Here is an 11,224-nt window from a genome sequence, read left to right as displayed (position 1 = left end):
TCTTGCTCAAAAGAAAGTGTACCGCACGTTTGTCTTGAGTGTGTGTGGATTTTTTTTTTTTATTGGAGTATAGCTGCTTTACAATGTTGTGCTAGTTTCTTGCTGTACAGCAAAGTGAATCAGTCATACCTATACATATAGCCACTCTTTTTTAGATTTCCTTCCCATTTAGGTCACCACAGAGCATTGAGTAGAGTTCCCTGTGCTATATAGTAGGTTCTCATTAGTTATCTATTTTATACATAGTAGTGTATATATGTCAGTCCCAATCTCCCAATTGAGCAGATTCTTGATCACTTTTCACTGTTGCATTGCCCCATTCTCCCTGAGCCCAGCACCCCATTCCAACAGCACTCCTGACCCTAGGACAGCTCTGCAACCCCAGGCCCACTCCCTGTTGGTGTCCAGAATTGCTTGGTGGTGTGGGGAATCCTACATACACACACACGCACACACCATGGAACTGGGTCCAGAAACCCAAAAGACTAGGTGTCATGGTTTTCAGCCATGGCTAGCATCATGGGCGTGGCCTCCCATGAAAACACACCCATTCTCCTCCCACTGTGACCTCTGTCACTAGTGAGGGTGAGACTGTATTCATTCAACTGATTGAAGAAGCTAAGACCAGCAGACCATGAGTTGGTCCTCTTTTTTTAAAATTGTTTAATTTTGATGTAAATATTATCTATTCTTTCCAATTCATAAAACAGTAATTCACATCATAGGAATCACATCAAAGGAAATGGGAAAAGTAACGAAAATTACCTCTAAATAACCATAGCTGCAGTGTGACCTTGCTCTACCTCCTGCCAGAGTTTTCTTTTGTTTTCTCTACTGCCAGGTTTGAGAGATGTCTTTCCCCTGGTTAGGTTCTAAGTGAGAAAGTGGATATACAATTTTCATCCTGCTTTGTTCACCTAACTTGCTAAAATAAACCTTTTCCATGTTAATCCAATTATTGACTCTCCTGAACATCATCTTGATCTGCTACGCAGAGTTCTCTCCAGTGGGTGAATACTTTGTATTTAACGGGTCTCCTAGTGTTGGAACATTTCAACCACGTCCAATTTCTCAAGATTATAAATTCTGCTGCAATAAAGGGATAACTATCTCTCAGTAACAGCTTTTCTCAAATCACCGACGTTTCCTCTCAGGGCACTGGGAATGTAGATCAGAGCTCAGCAGCACAGTGCCGCCATGATGAGGAGGGGGTGGGGGCAGGGCAAGGAGGGGCGTGGAGGACTCGCAGAGCATAGTTGATTTTAAAATAAGGAGTTTTTAAAAATTTTAATCATAAATGTACTGTATAGTTATATACAATTTGGAAAATACATGTGTTCTGAATGTCCCAATGTTGGTTGAAATTCACATGAATACTTAAGTCTTCTTGGTCTCCAACCCCATCTGTACACTCAGAAAATCTGGTCTCTGACAAACTTCCCTTCCATCCCAGGTGTTTCTGGCGTCCCCAGGGGTGATCAGCAACCACGGCAAGTCTGCCTCTGTCATCATTGCTGGGAGCATCTTCACAAGCAGAAGTTTCTCGAGTTTTCTTAGTTAGTTAAAGTCTGGTATTGTTCCATGGAGACAGCTTGACCAACTAGGGCAAAAAGGAGAGGAAGTAGTGTATTCATTTCTGTAACATCATTGGGAGCTCGCAAAAGGTTTGCCTGAGCGCCCAGATGTTATAGGGCTGGGCAAGGTAGCGCTCTCCCTTAATGCACCCTGTCCTTGTCTGCCTCGTTCACAGCTGGGCCTGGCATGATGCCCAGCACAGAGGTGCTCAATTAACATGTGTACATCAGATAACTTAGTGAACAGCACCTCTGGCTGGAAATGCACGCAGGCAACGGCCAGAGAGGGTTCAGTGAGGTGACTGGCAAAGGCCCAGGCCCAGGATTGCACGTGGTGGGAACAGCATTGCGAGGCACCAGCTTCTCACGATCAGGTGCTCCCTCCCCTTCTCCCACAGCCCGCCCATCCTGGGAGAAGGTGCCCCCCTGAGGGGCTCCCGCAACACCCCGTCCCCTTCGTCCTCCTGTGTCCTACCATTTACCTCTCCTCCTTGTTAACGCCTTATCTGGGGTCCATCCCCCTGCTGGGCCCCCAGTGCCATTAGAGCAGAGACTGTATCTTTTCCCACGATCTCCTCAGTGCCCTGCGGGACCTGCCCTAAGCTTGTGCTCTGTGACAGGCAAGGGAAGATGTGGGCAAGACCCTTTGGAAGATGAATCCTGTGTCTCACAGTTTACCCCCCAAAACTTCCCCTGGTTATCAAGAAGCTAGGATATGTACCCAAAGAGTAAAAGCCTATTGATGCAGTAGAGCCAGAAGGAAGCTCCCCATGCCTTAATACAGTGGTTCCCAAACTCAACGGAATTACTTGCAGATCCTTGAAAACCTCCCAAGTCTGGGTCGTGTCCCAGATCAGTTAAATCCCTGTCGTTGGGGGGTAGGACCCACCCACTCATCAGTATTTTTTGAAGCCTTGCCAAGTGATGCCAACAGGCAGACAAGTTTGGGAACGCGTCCTTAAATCCTCGGCCCCTGTCAAGGCCTCACTTAATTAAAACCTGTTGAATGAATGAATGAATGAATGAGGGGAAGGGAAAGGGGAGGGGCAAGGTAGGGGGAGAGGATTAAGGGTACAAACTACTATGTATAAAATGAATAACCTACAAGGATATATTGTACAATACAGGGAATATAGCCAATATGTTATAATAACTATGAATGGAATAGAGTCTTTAAAAATTGTGAATCACTATATTGTACACCTGAAACTTACATAATATTATACATCAGTTATACTTCAATTTAAAAAAAAAAAAAGGCTAAATTAGCATTTTCTTTGGGAGATCTCTGTACGCCGAGGAGTTCAGCCCCTTTTCCAACCTACATCTTAGAGCTCATCTGTACGTAGATGGCAAAGAAGCATAAACTTCCCAGCCACTCTTGGTAAGGGTGTCTGGACCATTTTCACAAGAAAAATTGTGATGCTGCATCCAGGCTCTTTGAGAAAGAATGTTTCCATCGGTCCATGATGCTTTCTGAAAGCCCAACACAGAAGATAATTGGTTATCTTTTTCCTCTTTCACAGAGGAAAAAGCTGGTCCCAAGGGTGGGGTGACTTTCCCTAGATTATAAGCCAGGTAGTGATGGAATTAGGGTAAGAACCTAGGACTACAGCTTCCCAGAAGCCTCTCGTCTGCCTCCTTTGCTGGTTGAGGACAATATTCCTCTGAGAAAAGAAAAATCTGTCTTCCTTCACTCAAGGACGGTAGAGAAACATGCGCACAGGCACATTGGAAGTGACCCAATTAACTCTAGTCAAAGCTGGCTCATCAGACAGCAGCAAATGGAAAGGACTTTGTTTTGCACTATCTCAGGATTAACGGGAGCCGTGGGGGAAGAATCTAAAGAGTGGAAGGAGGCCAGGCCAAGGTCACAGATACATGGAGTAGATTGTTCCTGTCCTGAAAGGGCAGGAGAACTCTAGTTTGCATGATTGTGAAGATCATATAATTTAAGAGCTTGGAGTAGCCCTGCAACTCATTTTATAGAACCTTATGGACCCTTCAGCAACAGAAGTACAGCCTGTGTTAGGCAGCAGTCTATTATGAGAATAACGCTTCAGCTGAGTGCTATTGGAGAGTCTGAAGGTCATGGAAAGGTAAGTCGCAGCAGTTTGGATCTCAAGGCCAGACCCAGATGTTCTTACGGCTTGGTCGAGGGTGGAGGAAGGCTGGGGAAGGAGTGTTCCAGATGACTAGGGAAAATGGAGCAAATTCTGCTACTAGGAATCCATCATCCAACAGGCCAGGTGTTTGGACACCTGCTAATGTGCTTACCAAAGGTTGTTTTTGTTTTTTTTCTTTGGTTTGTTTGTTTGTTTTGTTTTGACTGCATTGGGTCTTCATTGCTGCACGCAGGATTTCTCTAGTTGTGGCGAGCCGGGGCTACTCTTCGTTGCGGTATGTGGGCTTCTCATTGCGGTGGCTTCTCTCATTGCGGAGCACGGGCTCTAGGCATGCGGGCTTCAGTAGTTGTGGTTTGTGGACTCTAGAGCGCAGGCTCAGTTGTTGTGGCACATAGGCTCAGTAGTTGTGGTGCACGGGCTTAGTTGCTCCGCGGCATGTGGGATCTTCCCGGACCAGGGCTCAAACCCGTGTCCCCTGAACTGGGAGACAGATTCTTAACCGCTGCGCCACCAGGGAAGTCCCTTACCAAAGGTTTTTTATTTACTTTCCTAAGGGATTTTTTTAGGAGAATGTGTGAATCCTTTTTTTTTTTCTTTTTGTTTTGGTACATCTCCAAATGCAAATGACGTTGCACGATCAGCTCTTCAGCCAACTTTGCTGGAACACATTTTTATGTTTCATATTATGAAGATGGTGACAGCATAGCAACAAAATTTGGGTATTAACAATCAGATTTCCTTCCTTCCTCCTTCCTTCCTTCAAATACCAAGTGCAAAGTCTGATGCCGGGATTTTGGCGGTTGGTGTTATCAGCCCAATCCCTGCCCTCACAAAACTCATGTTCTGGTACCTTTCCCCCCTAGACATCACTTTCCTATGATTACATTTCCAAACCAGTTTTTTCCATCATCTCCTCCCAAGCCTGTGGCTCAAAGAGTAGCCAGTGTATTTCTTCTCTAGTCATCTCGGTCCAAAAAGCTTTAACAATGCTCTGGGAAAGTGGACTATCTAATTATAATATTTGGAAATAAAAAAAGCAAGGTTAGAATACATCAAAAATCTTAACATCTCAAAAAATCTTAACGTCCCATCACTTTTGTCTAAGGACTTTATCCAAACAATTAAACTATGATAATATTCAATGCCAACTAGGATGTAGTAAAACTGGTAATCTCTTAGGTTACTGGTGGCAAAGTAGATTGGTGAAGGACTTTTGAAATTTTGATATTAAGTCACAAAAGCCTTCTGATAATCATCCAATAAGCTAACGACAGGCATAAAGATGATCAGAGCCATGTCATTTGTAATACTGTAAACCGGAAAGCAAGTGAGTAATCATTCCGTCCAGCCCTCTACCATCTGTAATTCTGGCAGGATTGTACAGTCTCTAGAAAGCCTTCCTAGAGATGAGGAGATCATTAGTTGGTCAATTGTTTGTTTTAACCAGATAGGTGGAGGGTAGCAGAATATGACACCCCAAAACATGCTGCTTTGGTTATTTGGTTATTGATTATTTTGAGCTGCCAGCACATGAATAAATACATGCAGAGAGAGGCTTTCTCTGAACTCCCGTTATCTGCCTAAAGACAGATCCTCCAAAAGGAACTCAATTGTCATAGGTTCGGCTCCCCAGGGGTTTCATTGACCAGGGAAAATTGACTCTTATCACAGGTGGGGAGAGAAGGCAACCCCACACCCAGAGAATCTTTGTCACAAACTATCACATCTCCCATCTATTCTTCTAAGGACCCATTCATCATTCCTAAAAATCATTTACTCTCCCCTAAGAGGTCTACTTCCCCCATCCCCTTTCCCTATTAAAATGGTATTTAAGACTGAATTCCAAGCCACCTTGAGGAGTTACTCATTTTCCCCTGGGTGTCTCATGTGTGCATGAAGTATATGTGTTAATAAACTTCTGTTTGTTTTTCTCTGGTTAATCTGTCTTTTATTACCGGGGTTTCAGCCAAGAACGCAGAAGAGTAGAGGGCAAATTATTTTTTCCTTCCCAACACAGGCAGCATTGCACGGTTATCCTCGTTTAAAGATTCTTTCTTCTGTTGCAGCTTCTTTTGTTGCTCAAAAATCACTTTAAATACATTTTCATTATAATTTGACAAAGATCACCCCCAATACCACCACAACATATCTTTCGATTTTATTCACTTACCTCCAGTTGTTTTTCCAATGTATATTCTTTTTTGCATGGCTTTTATTACATACTTATCATAGTGTGTCTTACTTTTAAAATGTAGTATTATAAGACAAGTATTTTTCATATTGCTACACAGTTGTCATAAGGATATTTTTGATGACTCTATGCCATTTCATCAAAAGGGGATGTACCTTCGTGTTTATAGAAACACTCCCTTATTGTGGCACGTTGGGGGTCTTCATGTTTCTGTCGCCCTTATGAGTCCTTCATATAATGGCACCAACCCGTTCTGGTTGCTGCCTGCACTCTAATCAGTGATCAGCTCCATGTGCCCCTCTGTTCTCTGGCTTCGTGCAGTTCTTTGCAGAGGAACTCCCATGCAGGGGCTGGGGGCTACTTACCTTTCTAGTTAAACTCGATGAAGGAAGTTACCTGCTGTTGCATTTGCAAATGGGGACCATTGAGAAGGTCTGAAGATATATCCTGATTAATCTAGCAACACCGTATGGCCTCCCAGGGCTTCTGGTTTTCATTTTTCTTTTAAGTAAAATTTGTTACTTCTTTGCATTTCGTGCCAACTTTATTTCCTTGATACCTTAAATTGTTTTGAGGCGATTATGAATAATATAATGCTGTGTTTTCTAACTTGTTTTTTTACTCTATAGAAATATTATTCATTTTTAATACTTCCCTTTTATTTTGCTGAATTTTTCCGAATTGTAATAGCTATGAAATGAATATTTCATGAACATCTAATGCTGGTTTTCTTTCCTGTTTTTTCAGTACTTATTTTTCTTATTTTGGTTCCATACTTTATTGGGTTAGCTTGAATTCTTAAATTATTTAATTTTATGAAATTGACTTCCAGTATTGTTGGCAGCTAGTTTACAAAAACCACTTCTCTTCATGAAAAGGCAGTATGTTTTATTCCTAGATTTAAATATTTTATTAGGATTAGGTGCTGAATTTTCAGACTCTAAAGAGATGGTCATAATTTTCCTTTTTTATTTATCCCATGAATATAGTATATTATGTGGATAAATTTCCATATATCAAATTATCCTTGGGCTTCCCTGGTGGCGCAGTGGTTGAGAGTCTGCCTGCCAGTGCAGGGGACACGGGTTCGAGCCCTGGTCTGGGAGGATCCCGCATGCCGCGGAGCGACTGGGCCCGTGAGCCACAGTTACTGAGCCTGCGCGTCTGGAGCCTGTGCTCCGCAGCGAGAGAGGCCGAGATGGTGAGAGGCCCGCGCACCGCGATGAAGAGTGGTCCCCACTTGCCGCGGCTGGAGAAGGCCCTCGCACAGAAGCGAAGACTCAACGCAGTCATAAATAAATAAATAAAAGAACGTGAATTTCTTAAAAAAAAAAAAAAAAAAAAAAATTATCCTTATATTTCATGGAAACCCCAACTTTGTCATTGCAGAATTTTGCATCAGTATGTTGTAGATTTATATTTTCTATTAGTGTGTTCAGTATGTTCATCTTAGAGCCACAAATGATAATGAGCTATAGTTGTCTTTCCTTGTAATCAAGGTTTATTATTAGTGTTATATTTGCTTCACAGAATAAACTCAGTAGCATATTGTGTTTTCTATTTCTGGGACAATTTATGTAGCATGAAAATTGCTTATTTTCTGAAAGCTTAAAAAACTTACAGATTTCCTTACATTTGCCACAGCTTCACGGGATGCTTTTGATTTTTTTAAGTTGTTAATGTGAGTCATAAACGTGACTTCATTTCTCTTCCCCACTCCTGAAAAATGGCTCTCCCAGCCCACCTCCACGCCTATTCTTTTTTGAAGACTTGAGAAGTAATAACAAACCCCTGACATTTCAAACTGCATTTGGTTCTCATTTTCTGTAAACAGGTATCTCTCATGTCCTTTGAAAAGGCATTTCACAGAAGTTGAAATACAATGGCCAGTAAATATATGAAAAGATGCTTAACATCATTAGTAGCCAAAAAATGCAAATTTAGACCTCAGCAAGACACCATTTCTTTGATCATTTTGGCAAAAGTAAAAAGAATGAAAGCATCCTGTGTTGCTGAGAAAGACAGAGGGGCGTGTCCACCCTCAGACACTTGGTTGGAGCATAAAATGATATAACTTCTGGAAGGATGATGTGGAGTATCTCACAACATAAAAAGTACCTACGCCTGAAACTCAAAACCCTCCCTCTAGAAATTCATCCTACAATGGCATGTACACAGAGAAACACATGTAAGGATGTTCACCAGTTCCTTGAAGTGGTAAAAAGAATGGAAGCAATCTGAAATATCCGTGCAGGGGGACTGTTTACATTAAAAGACATCAGTATTAAATAAACGCTTATGTATGTCTATTTATTTGTTTATTTATTTTTGGCTGTGTTGGGTCTTCGTTGCTGTGCACGGGCTTTCTCTAGTTGCCGTGAGCGGGGGCTACTCTTTGTTATGGTGCACGGGCTTCTCATTGCTGTGGCTTCTCTTGTTGCACAGCACAGGCTCTAAGTGCATGGGCTTCAGTAGTTGTGGCACGTGGGCTCAGTAGTTGTGGCTCAAGGGCTCTAGCGCACAGGCTCAGTAGTTGTGGCACACGTGCTTAGTTGCTCTGCAGCATGTGGGATCTTCCCGGACCAGGGCTTGAACCCATGTCCCCTGCATTGGCAGGCGGATTCTTAACCACTGCGCCACCAAGGAAGCCCCAAAATAAAGGCTTATGGACGTGAAAAAGAACAAGGCAAATCTATATGAACTGACCTGGAAAGAGACACAGGATATATTAAGTAAAAGAAAAAATGTTGAAGAATATGATCTCGATTTTTTTTTAAGTATTGAACATGTGGCAGAAGACTAGGGGAAAATTCTGGCAGGAGATACAGCTGAGCAGGTTGCCAGGAGGGAAGACCCACACCTGTACCTTTCACTCATCTGTCTTATTGAAATTTGTTGCAAGAATCATGTGCTGATTTCATAATAAAAAACCAATACGGTAAAAAAAAAAAAAAAAAGCGACATCTTTATGACTCACTCTTTTAGCATTATAAAATCTCCAACTTGGATAAAAGTCATTTAGTGCAAGGAACACTGCTGAGCACCTAGTAAGACAAACAAAGGTTGGATAAATTGTTGTTAAATATTAATATTGTCATCTATTTAAAAATTTATATGTGACAAGTTTTTCTAACCTGTTATTTTGGCCTTTTGTGGCATTTTATTTCAGAATATCTCTTGTAGGCAGAAAATTATTCCAATCTGATTTTCACCCAGTTTGATACTCTTTACTTATTAATGCTATTAATTATTATTATTTATGGTCATAATTGTTCCACTTTGATTCGAGTCACCCTATTTTAGGAATTCTGCTTTTTATTTCTTTACTCTCTTTTTATATTCTTCACAGGCAGGCATGGTGAATAGATTTCAGCATGGCTGCTCAGAACAGCTTCTGGAAGGTAGAAATGTCTCTGCTTTCTTATCTACATGTACCTGGTAAATGACAGCTACTGGGGACACATTAGAATAAGGGCTCCTAGTTCATGATACTACGTTTTTTATGTTTAGAATCATGATTGACTCTCTCCCCTATCCTGGCCTAGAATAGATCATGGGGAGAGAACTCTATTTTATTTGGGGGAAGAGGGGAGTGGGGAGTGAATAGGACTAAGGCAGAGAAGAAGCAGAATCAAGACAAAGGATGGGGGTGGGAGAGGCATGGCACTGAGGCGGTGGTGCTGGGTCTCCAGGGGATGGGCCGTTTCCTTACCGTTTTAATAAATATTCTCTGAGACGTCTGTGATTTATACATAGAGTAGAGGTGAAATAGAACCCTGACTGTGTTTCACCACTTTCCCAGCTAGTTTCAGGAGTCATCCTATTTCCTGTTCCATCACATTTCTGCAGCTACAACGTATCTTCTGCTGGGAAAGCTCAGAATATCCCACTACCTGGGAAGAAGCTTGCTTTGCCTCAGTTCTCCCAAAGAAGGCATCAATCATACTCCTCTGGCTTAGATTCCCTGACACTGAGGGGCCACACCTGGCCCCGGCCATGGCCACTCAGGCCCGCACACAAATGCGGGGAACCCTATCTCTCTGCTTCCTCCTCCATCCTCAAGGAGTGGTTGCTGGCTGAGCTTCTCTGCCTCGCGCCCTCACCTCTCCTCCCTCCCTTCCCTGTTCACCAGCTGGAGGCCAGTGCGCTCCTGGAACCTGGGCTTGGGCTTGGAGGGAAGGAGAGGCTCTCTTGGAATGAAACCACATAATTAAATCCATTTTTCTAGAGACTCTGCTCTGGAGATTCAGGTCCAAACCAGGAGAAGAGGATGTGCTTTCTGCTTTCCCTCTACCATTGTCTCTTGTGCTAATACCTCTGTCAAGGACCACTGAGTAAGGAGGTATGACTGGACCAAGGCCAAGTTCAGGCACTTCTGGGGGGTCCTGACTGCACAACCAGGTGATGTCCTCCAAACTGACCACAGAAGGCTGCCAGCTGAGAGTCGCAGGAGCCAGAGGGGGTAACACAGATGTTGCATTCTGCTCTGAATATACATTCTGATTTGGGGTTCATAAAATATGGTCCCTGTAGCTAAGGGACCCAGGATGAGATGTCTGTAATTGTAGGAAGGTCTCATGGGAAATAGGGCAGGCATGGGACATCAGACCCTCACCTTCACTTTAGGAGCTGGGATCACCCACATCCAGGGCCCGAGTCACTCCCCAATCCCCAGTGTCACCAGCTATAGGTCAAGACAGTGCACTGTGGTCAAAAGTATTTGCCGAGGAAAGGGGAGGGTTTCCTGGGTGGATTCCAGGCGGGGCTGCAGTCATGGTGCCTCCGAGGGATCCTGGGCATTTCTCTCTCTACAGGTGACAATGGGTCCTGGACCAGAAGAGATGCAGCTTCACCCCGTAAAGGAGAAAACAGACCCCATAGTCATTCAGAGAGGCAGTGGCTTCAGACAGAGCTGAGACCTAGTGACTCAGGCCTGGGAGTTCACATGAAACCCATGGAAGACGGTGAGCTTAGAAGGGGAAAGAGAGCTGAGGATGGAACCCTGGGGAAGGGAATTAAAGACTCTCAAAGGAAGTTGCCCAAGAGGCAGGAGAAGTAAGGGGAAGACTATTTCCTCTGACGTCAAGTCTTTCCTGGCTCCATTTTAATATGATGACGCTCAGAAATTTTTGCAAGAACTTCTGGTGTAAAGTTATCAGTGTCTCTTCTCTTAGCGATTATCCAAAGCAGCAAAACATGATACAGGCACCATCTATTAGAAATTAGGAAAACTAGGTAAAATAGATTAAAAGGATGCCAAAAGCAATGGGAAGGATCAGGGTTTTGGGAGAAAAGCGGAGAGGATGCTGATAATTGCAGATTTCAGAAAAAGT

Source organism: Balaenoptera musculus, chromosome 10 (assembly GCF_009873245.2).
Source record: "Balaenoptera musculus isolate JJ_BM4_2016_0621 chromosome 10, mBalMus1.pri.v3, whole genome shotgun sequence".
In the NCBI taxonomy this organism is placed as follows: domain Eukaryota; kingdom Metazoa; phylum Chordata; class Mammalia; order Artiodactyla; family Balaenopteridae; genus Balaenoptera; species Balaenoptera musculus.
The sequence above is the reverse complement of the archived record's forward strand: the minus strand, read 5'-3'. Positions refer to the sequence as shown.